The sequence below is a fragment of the Oreochromis niloticus genome, linkage group LG23 (assembly GCF_001858045.2).
Source record: "Oreochromis niloticus isolate F11D_XX linkage group LG23, O_niloticus_UMD_NMBU, whole genome shotgun sequence".
NCBI lineage: Eukaryota > Metazoa > Chordata > Actinopteri > Cichliformes > Cichlidae > Oreochromis > Oreochromis niloticus.
The window spans coordinates 4,768,782-4,779,498 of record NC_031986.2 but is presented as its reverse complement, the minus strand read 5'-3'; the positions used below and the strand labels follow the sequence as shown (position 1 = coordinate 4,779,498).

General features: G+C 39.7%; 1 long non-coding RNA gene across 1 annotated transcript; it reads left to right on the top strand.

Annotated features, from left to right (window-relative positions):
* The first annotated feature begins 4,698 nt into the window (after positions 1–4,698).
* Positions 4,699–9,551, top strand: LOC112843756 (uncharacterized). The gene is made up of 3 exons (XR_003216246.1): positions 4,699–4,744; positions 7,275–7,376; positions 9,422–9,551. It is a non-coding gene; the product is annotated as an uncharacterized LOC112843756 (long non-coding RNA).
* The last annotated feature ends 1,166 nt before the right edge of the window (positions 9,552–10,717 follow it).

Below are 10,717 nucleotides of genomic sequence, written 5' to 3'. Positions count from 1 at the left end.
CACACACACACATAAACACATCATAAATGTACAAACACACACAGACATGCATGCAGGGAAGGAATGGACCAAGAAAGTGCATATAACCACTTGCTGTTTCCACATGAGTGCGCTCATTGGGAATGGGGGATGGGAAACCTGAGGTGTGTGAGGAGAAAAGAGGCGATCATGGCGGCAGCAACAGCGGGAGCGGTATGGTCATGGTGGCAATCTCACCAAATCATGAGTAGTGGGAATGACTTCATTAGGAGGGCCTGTAGAAACCTGGTGCCTGGGAATTGCATTTGTGGTGGTGACTAGAGGGAAGGAAGGAGTGGAGAGAGAAGCTGGAATAAATCCTGAATCCTTCTTTTATCTGGCACGTGATGGAGAGATCCAAATCAACAGTTGTCAGTCAGATGGGCCCCAGGGCAAAGGCCTCCAGCATTGGGGGTGGTTGGATGGATGGGGAAAGGATGAGAGGGAAAGTGGGGGCTTGCAAGGACAGGGTCTGACTGATGAGCTGAGTGTCAACCCAGGGTTTTTCCACAGGTTTATCACATCGTTTCCTGGTTTACACACATTGGTTTAGTGGATTTGCATTAGCTTTTTATCATTTTTAAGCTAGTTAAAAGCTAGTTTCAGTTATGAAATTTGTCATTGGCGATAATAAACCATAACTTAGACAATCAGCCGAATTAACCTATTTAACTTAGGCAATCAGACATATATATTTTTTAATGAAAGTGTTGTCCCAAGTCTTAGCAATCACAGAATAAATAAGAAGTCATTCCGAATGACAAACCAAAAGTTTCATATTTTTTTAAACAGTTGATCTATTAAGGTAACCATTTATCCATTAGTTCAATTGGGAGAGATCACTTGGAAGAAGTAAACATTATTTATTGTGATAGAGGGATTAATGTACTTGGAGATTTAAAAAAGGAATTCCAGTGGTGATAGGACTTAGGACACCACCCTCCGCAGTCTAGAGGCTGGTGGTAGCGAAGATGAAGACTGAGGTTTGAATAGAGCTGATGGGGGGATGGGGAAGAGGTGGGTTGCATGAAACAGAGTCTAAAGGGAGAATGACAGAGCAAAAGATTTAAACCATGCAAAGCGGAGGCTGAATGGCTCAAACAACGCGGGCGAGAAGATGATTGGACTAGAATAGTGATGTCAATTGACAGCTAAGAAAGCATTAATCGTAAATGCTTAATGCAGGAAAGCAGCCAGATGAGTGATTACAGATCTTCCTTATTGAGCTTCTGCGTAAGTTTCATTTCTAGCTACATATTTGAATAATTATCCATGAGTTTTAACAGCAAACTAACCTTTTCAACCCTTTTTTAAAACCATTTATGCTCTAATTTGACTTACTTTAAGTAGTTTTTATTGTTCATTAAGAATATTTAAGAAAATATTTTAACAGTATTTCATTTAGCTATCTATTTCAAGTTTTTGTAGCACACTGTTTAAACTTCCTTGTTTTCTTTGTAACTATCTTTCAAGGAATCTTTTTCTACAAGAACAGCTGGCTCAACGTATGTGACGATGGAGTGCAAACCCCTTAAAACACAAGGCAACTGCAAACCATCCAACAGGCTGAGGTTTAGATCTACCTTACATATGAATTTTTACTCATACAGAATTATAGAGTTGTAAGATACTATATATAATATATATATATATATATATATATATATATATATATATATATATATATATAATACAAAATGCTGCAGCAAGAGTACTGACAGGGACTAGAAAGAGAGAGCGTATTTCTCCTCTATTGGCTTCCCTTCATTGGCTCCCTGTTAAATCCAGAATTCAATTCAAAATCCTGCTCCTCACATACAAGGTCTTAAATAATCAGGCCCCATCTTATCTTAATGACCTTATAGTACCATATCACCCTATTAGAGCACTTCGCTCTCACACTGCAGGCCTACTTGTTGTTCCTAGAGTATTTAAAAGTAGAATGGGAGGCAGAGCCTTCAGTTTTCAGACCCCTCTTCTGTGGAACCAGCTTCCAGTTTGGATTCAGGAGACAGACACTATCTCTACTTTTAAGATTAGGCTTCAAACTTTCATTTTTGCTAAAACATATAGTTAGATCAGGTGACCCTGAATCTGCCCTTAGTTATGCTGCAATAGGTGTAGGTTGCTGGGGGATTGCCATGATGCATTGAGTATTTCTCCTTCAGTCACATTTCTCACTCACTATGTGTTAATAGACCTCTCTGCACCGAATCATAGTTGTTATTAATCTCTGGCTCACAGCATGTCTTTCATCCTGTCTTCCTTCCCTCACCCCAACTGGTCGCAGCAGATGCCCCCCCCCCCCCGAGCCTGGTTCTGCTGGAGGTTTCTTCCTGTTAAAAGGGAGTTTTTCATTACTGCTGTCGCCAAAGTGCTTGCTCATAGGGGTCATATGATTGTTGGGTTTTTCTCTGTATGTATTATTGTAGGGTCTACCTTACAATATAAAGCGCCTTGAGGCGACTGTTGTTGTGAAACAGTGAAGCTGTTGTTGTGTTGTTGTGATTTGGCACTATATAAATAAAATTGAACTGAATTGAATATAATGTATATATAATGTAATATACATCATTTGAAAAGTAAGCAATATTTGAGTCACTCACATGGCTTAAACACTAAATACAAAATCAATTTTAAAAAGAAGTGGACAAAAGTTATTTCCTAAAAAAAATGCAAAAAACATGCGCACACTAGTGAATTTGGAAATTTGGAAAAAGAAAAAAGTTAATACACACACCTTCAGTTTGAACTTATTTGCTTCTGTTACCACACAAAACAGCTTCTCTGCTTTGTTTCATTTTCAGAATATTCCACAGGCTATCTAAGAACCTATATCCCTCATTACTATACAAAAGCAGGCTGCTATGTAAAAAGCATAGTTTTCATACTCAAATCTCAGCAGTAAACACAGATAACCCCTGCTATTGGCGACTTCTGCTCAGAAATGAGGGGGAGTATAGAGAAGATGCAGAACAGAGGCGAGCATGCACCACAAGGTCACTTCAGATTGAGAAGTTTGTCAAAATGTGATGACATTAGGAGTCTAAAAACTGTTATTGGCCTTAGTTGAGTGTTGGCCATGTCTGAACTGTCTGAAATCACAAAATAAATAAATAAGAGAGACGGGGAGGGAGGGAGAGAGAGAACACATACACCCAAACTGACTGCCACCACTTTTCCAGAAATGATTGCCTCCGAGGTTTCTTTTTTTCTCCCATCTCTCCTTGTGCCCCCCCCCCCCCACACACACACACACACACACATACACGCACACACACCCTCCTCTGCCTTCACCACCAACAAAACAACTAATATCCCCATCCCCCCCGTCTCGTGCTCACATGGTTGTACTGTAGAAGGCAGGCTGCCAGATATGTGTAAGCTTCTAGGAAAGGAGGAAAGGGAAAGCCAGGGGAGGAGGCAGAGGGAGGGAAAAGCTTGATCTGGATTTAATGATATTAAACATGGTTTTTATGCTCAATAACAGGCCTGTATTATGATTGATCCAAGACAGTCAACACTTTATCTAGACACAAATGGAATCGTCTGTCATTGAGTCTATTGAGTCATCAATATCGGCTGTAGTTATTTCTCTTTTTTTTCCCCTCCTGGATCGTTTACAGTGAGTAATCATCTGTCTGGTCATTGCGTCTCATGGGTTTGATCGGATAGCGCTTTTGAACAGCGGTGGAAACCTGCCTGACAATCCAACAAGCAACTCACTGAAGATTGAGAGGGCCCCATTATGATGGCTGCCCGTGGCCATATCAGAAGGCTTTTCTTCTCCCTCCTCTCGCCTCAACATAACACACAGCGGTAAATAAATCACAGCTCCGACTCTACTTATCGATCGGCCCTGTTCCGAGCCCCCCCCCCCCCCCCCCCCCCCCCCCCCCCCGTCTGCTCATTCTTCTCCACAGGATGAATTGTTGCTTTGTGCATTGAGGAGGGCGAGACTGTCAAAACACAGAGGTGCAGGTTCAAAACAGTAAAGAGACAGAGCGAACAGGAATACATTCTAACTGCATGACCCGTTGTGATGCTGCATTGTTAGCCTCGATTAGGCTTCATATTAATCGAAATGATTTCAATTAGTGGCAGCATTTTGTGTTCGCTTTCCTGGAGGGGAAGCCTGTGTCCTGCTGGGACTACTCTATTAGTGCCATTGTTTCAGGCAAGATCAATTAGTTACAGAGAGGTAAGTGAACCAATTTGAAATACTTATTTATCCAAGACATGCATATAGCTCAATTAAGCAAAGCCTGAAAATTCTGGGTGATTTGCTGTTAGACAGGACATTCATCCCAAAATAATTGACTTTTAAATTCAAATTAATTGCTTTATATTTAAGACAAAATAAATTAGATTTAAAGAAATGGAAAATACTGAGACAGAGAATCTATATTTTCACAAAATACCAACCAACATAATTAAAGAGAGCAAGTAAAATAAATGAATCTAATTTTTTGGTCCATATTAGACATAAAGAGTGTATCCTATGCCATCTGTTCTCAGCTGTACTCATATCAAGTCAGTTAAGTTATGGATAAACTAAAATGCTGATGATATGTATATCAGGTCTTTCATGGCTACACGAGCTCTAGACTAATCAATGTTACCACAGCAGGTGGAGGCTGTCAGTTAATTGCAGGTCTGGCAGTTCAGTGTTCTTCCACCCCTGAACTCCAGGCTAATGGAACTGCATTGACACTGGCATATGAAGGTGAGTCAGTGGATGGACAATAGATAAATTGTTTTGTTTAAATGTATGTGCATTTTTCCTATACCAACACATATGAAAATAAGTTTTGCCTTTAAAGCTGAAAACAGCTGCCCATGCCTCTTTAAAAAAGAGGAATGACAGTGATAAAACGAAGCAATATCCAAAAATTGGAGGTCATAATCCCCAAACAACGCAAACGGTTAGCCTATAAAATTGACACTCTGTTATCTGTTCTGGGATGAAGTCAAATTCCTGGCCTGAACTTTTGTTTCAGTCCAGTCCTGCTGGATAGTGTGTTTTTGTCATTCAACACAGTCTGTGGCACAGCTTGATTTTGGTTGATTTTAAACGAACAAACATCCTAATGAGACAGCGACCAGATGATGGCCAGTCTCTGTGTCTGGCTGCCTGCCACCACCTGGTGCCTCTGTTGCTTTTCTTGTCTCTCTGTAACATTTTGAAGAATGATGTATGAGTTGTCATAGTTTATGACCACCAAACTCTCCTGAATCTATGAGTGTCTCTCATGTACTCCTACACTCTTGAATTTGGTCAGAAATGGCCCTTTCCATTCCTTACTCCTCAGTACACTAAAGGTCCCTGGGTTAACACCTCTGGCTGTCACCAGAGAGAAGGTTCCAGGAAGTCTGGGAAGGATCCCGGCATCTAGGTCATTCTGAGAAAACGTGTCCTCAGTCAACATAACCCTACCGGTTTCATCTTGAGAAAGATGGATCTGACCGGCCTCGTCAACTCATTCACTGCCAGTCCTTGTACCAAGACCTTACCCAACAGCAACCAACCTACCCTATACTACCAAAAGTATTCACTCACCCATCCAAATGACTAAATTCAGGTATTTCGACCACTTCTGTGGACACAGGTTCCTAAAATCAAGCACATAGGCATGCAGACTGCTTCTACAAACATTTGTGAAAGAACAGGTCACACCCTCAGGAGTTCAGTGAATTGCTTGTTATTATGATAAGTCCAGTCCAGTTGTGAAAGTTCCTCATGGCCAAATATTCCATAGTCAAGTCTTAGTTGTAATATAGCCAAATGGAAGCGGTTGGGAACAACAGCAACTCAGCTAGTAGTAGGCCACGTAAAATCACAGAACGATGTCAGAAGATGCTGAGTTGCATATTGTGCAGAAGTCACCAACTTTCTGGAGAGTCAGTCGGTACAGACCTCCCAATTTCACGTGGACTTCGGATTAGCTCAAGAACAGTATGTAGAGAGCTTCATGGAATGGGTTTCCATGGCCAAGCAGTTGCATTCAATCCTTACATTACCAAGTCCAACTCAAAGCATCAGATGCTATGGTGTAAAGCATACCACCACTGGACTGGACTTGAATGACGAATTGTGCTTCCTTGTCTGGCAATCCGATAGATGAGTTGCCAAGAGAACAGTACTTATCTGACTGCATTGTGACAAATGTAAAGTTTATTGGAGGCAGAATTATGGGGGTTGTTTTTCAGGAGTTGGGCTCAGCCCCTTAGTTTCAAACAGGACCTCTGAATGCTTCATCATACTATGAAATTTTAGTTATACTTAGTTATACTCTATACTAAAGATTCTGCCTTTTCTTTCTGTGATAGAACTGAAAATTGTCATTCATGCTCTTATTTACTTTATGCACTTATTTTACAGTCAGTCCTGTCTGTCCCATCTTCAACTTGTTCAACTTCTTAGCTCCCCAAAAAAGAGATATTATACCTGTTTTAGTTTCTCTTCCCTGGTTGACAGTGAGGTTTAAAATTGATTTCAAGATCTTCAGGTTTGTCTGTAAAGCCTTTTATGGTGTGGCTCCTTCTTAGATCTCCTACTCTGCTTCCTGGTCCCTCCAGTCCCTGACTGCCCCCCCCCCTCTAGATTTAAACTCAGAGGTGTTCTCTGTCTTTGCCCTCAAACTGTGGAAGAGCATTCCTCTAACAGTCAAATATGCTCCGTGCAGCGAGTCTTTTAAAACTAGACTTGAAAATGACAGCACATTGTTTTTAAATGTGCTTTATAAATTAATTTGAATTGACGAGTAAAAGCTTTAAACTAAGGCATCAAGTATTTACATGAAGTAATTAATAATATAGCAATGTATAAAATCTGAGGTGTTACACAATCTTTCACTGCCAACATCCGTGTGTGGTACCAGGGCTGTGCCTAATTATAATACATTGGAAAAGGCCTTTGAAAGGATTTGACACGTGGAGTCTATATGAGATTCATATTTGATAAAATGTTATCAAACCCCAACCCTACTAATGCTACAGTCTGTGGGCATCTGTGAAAGGGTTAAGTGGTTTCCCGAGGCAGAAAACGTCCTATGACTAGCAATCAACACTAATAAGATCCATCTTCTCTTAAAAGACTCAGTGAAAAGCCTTAAATCCATTCTGAACACATTCAAAGGGGGAACTGAAGGAGGTGCCGTGTGCTGTGATGTTTTCATGTCCCTCACTCTCTCTCTGTCTTTCTCTCTGCCTCATTCTATCTGTTTCTTTCCCTCCCACCTCATTATCATTCCCAGGTTATCCTAGCAGCCAAGTGAATCTGGAGCACAAACGAATTAAGGGAGAATTAAGGAGCCTGTGCAAAGTGAAGCCTTTCCAAATCTCAGCTCAGACAAAAGGTGGACCTGCTCAGACATATGTGCACACACTCAAACACATGCTGACAGGTGTCACAACACTCATCCCTACTACCTACCCATCCAACCACCTACACAAACTAACACGCACACACAGACTAACAATGCATAATCTGTAGCAGCGTCTATAAATTTGTGGACGTCATTGAGTGTTTGTTGGGAGTGTTTGTCCTCACCTTGCTTCTGGGCCTCATGCCAAGCACAACTTCTTGCAGTCCGCAGCCAAAGCAACACAATGGCACCTAACGTAGCCCACCACCCTCCCAGCATATTATATCAGCTGGGGGAAAAAATGTTCAAAGACAGGACAAAGAAGTACAGATTGTATTTTACAGCAAGATATACTGGCGCAGTATATACGTGCAGAGTCTCGCGAATGTGCACGTCTGCTGGATATGTCAATTGAGCAGAGTGTGCTAAAATGCAAATGATGCATTCTATAAGTAGAAAGCAAAAAATATAGAATGTATTTCTCCACCATATATAAAGTGAAGGATGCAGCAGAGAAGTTTGACATTGAAATGGTTCAGTGGAATGTGAAAATGTGACTTTCCCTCCAATAACCTCCACTTTCATTCCCAGCAGAGGTAAAGGATGTAGGTTTGTTGCCATGAACAAAGCTTTACATTCTACAGTGACACACGAATTATACTGTGAGTATATACATATATATATATATATATTTGTATATACTCAATATATATAAGGTCACTGGTGAAGCTATTTTCCATATTCAATTGTTAACACTGAAAATGAATAAATAAATATGTCAGTAGGCAATCATTAGTCAACAATGTTTGATACTGACCAGTGCCAATGTTTATTTCCTATATGGATGCTTTAACTATTTGTTAGGTCAGCATCTGTCTCAAAGAAAAACATTTTGAGACAGATATTATTAATATCAGGAAAATATTGTTAAAGCTGATATAATCAATATTTTACATTAAATATATATGTGGAACGTGAAATGGCCTTGAATTATCCATATATATTTCTTGGACTTGGACTGGACCAAAATGGAACATAAATAGGTAACATTCATCAGGTGCACAAAAATCCTGCTTTAAAAAGGTCTATTAATAATAAGTCTTTTCCATTATTGCGATTATCTAACACTGATTGCCTATCCTGCAGTTCCCACTTATTAGTTAAATTTTCTTTTCATTGCTAAAAATGTATACAGAATCATAGCACCTGCTTTGTGAGGGTATTAAAAAACAAAACAAAACATAAAAATGTTGGTTGTAATCCTAATTCCAGCATGCCTTTGTGGAAAGGCCTCAAATTTAGGAATGCAAAAAAAGCGATTACAACTGATTTGACCAAACCAAAAATTGACCACTTCCTTCTCTCTCCCCAACCGGTCGTAGCAGATGGCCCCGTCCCTCCCTGAGCCTGGTTCTGTCGGAGGTTTCTTCCTGTTAAAAGGGAGTTTGTCCTTCCCACTGTCGCCAAAGTGCTTGCTCATAGGGGATCATATGATTGTTGGGTTTTTCTCTGTATGTATTATTGTAGGGTCTACCTTACAATATAAAATGCATTGATGCGACCGTTGTTGTGATTTGGCGCTGTATAAATTAAACTGAATTGAACTGAATTGAATTGAACTTGCACCCAGCAATATTTTTTTAATGATTTTCACAACTGGGTTTTGCTCAGTTTATTTCACACAACACCGTGCTTAATTGTTACACCAGAATACAAGTGACGCTCAGCTGTCATGAGACCAAACCTAAGCAGTCACCTTTCTCACATCAAAAGGGAATCAAAGGTTGGGGGAGTAGAGAAACGGATGAAGGAGGAAAAGACTTCATCTATTGCCCTTAAAGCTCCAGTGATTGGAATTTTAAAAGCTGAATACCAGAAGCACTTTTTCTCTTGCTTCTCTTCACCATGTGGTGTATTTCCTTTTCTTGACTCAGAACTGGTTATATTTGCCCCATTCTGATTCAAAATTGTCGGTTTTGACTGTGTGTTATTCCTCCAGTCATTATCTTCTCATCTCCTAATCATACCTCTCAAAGGTCTGGAAAAGCTGTTGCATCGATTGATGAGGAATGCAGATTGATCCAGCTCAATCTGCATGGGAATCCATTCCATGCGAGCTGAGAGATTGTAATTGATCAGACAGGATAAAGCCTGTATCTGGCCTGCTTGGCTTTCAAAGGTTAAGGTGAAAATTAATTTGCCTGTTTGTTAGTTACATTTCAATCCTTTAATTAAGTCTTTCAAATGATTAAAATGTAAAACAATAGAACAATGAATGTGACTTTGATTGCTTTTTTATTTTATTTATTTTTTTATTCAATAACATGATCTGTTGGCCTGATGACTACACAACAACATGAAATACTTATTGCCAGATAATGCAAATGCTTCATTGTAGTTCTTGCTGCCAAAGTTGGTACAATCAGATATTTTATTCCCGCTTGATAAATGAAATCATCATTCAATAACTGTATTTAGTATTTACATGGGTTAGGTTTGTTGTAATTTGTTCTGAAACATCTAAATGTGCCAAACAAGCCAAAACTATGGTACATTTGATTTCTGTCTGCTTTTAGATTTGAAAATCTAAGTACTGCTTTCCTTGCTTGTCTTGACAAAAAACCACTGGCTTGTAACATAAATTGCAGATGTATAAAATGTGCAATTGTGTTTCTTTTCCTTGTCTTATTAGCACAGACTTTGAGAACTGTGATTCTAGGGAAAGAAATGTCAAATACAAGCCCATTTTGTGATTCTCAAAGCACTGTGGTAGCCAGTGTAAAGGAATCTAAAGAAAGCTTGAAATCTACTGCATTAAGTAACTTCTTGTTCTTCAGTGGAAATGACACAAATTCATAGCAGCAAAAATTATGATGCTTATATACAGAATCTTTTTGTGGGAATACAGTAACTGGAATTACCTTTACATACTTGACCTTATTGGTTGAAATATTGGCCTTGCTTAATGTGAGCATATAGCTCATAAGCTTTTAATTTGAAATATTCAGGCTCAAGAGTGGAAAACAAAAGTACTTTTTCCAAGAATGCAGGTGGATTTCAAATATGATTTGAAATATGAGGATAAACCAAGAGCCTGAATGGGTGCTTTCCATATTAACTGCTGCAACAACGCCACACATATGCAAGGAAGTTCTACTGTGCATATCTGTGCAAGTTTCTGTGTGTGCGTGTGTGCGCGCATGTGTGTGTGTTTGCACATAAGCTTGGAGCCTTCTGGACAGGGCAGAGGGTGAAGGGGAGTGCTAACACACTCTCCTTGTCAGCAGCAAGGGTAATTACTCCTGGCTGAAATTACTCAACATTTGTTTATA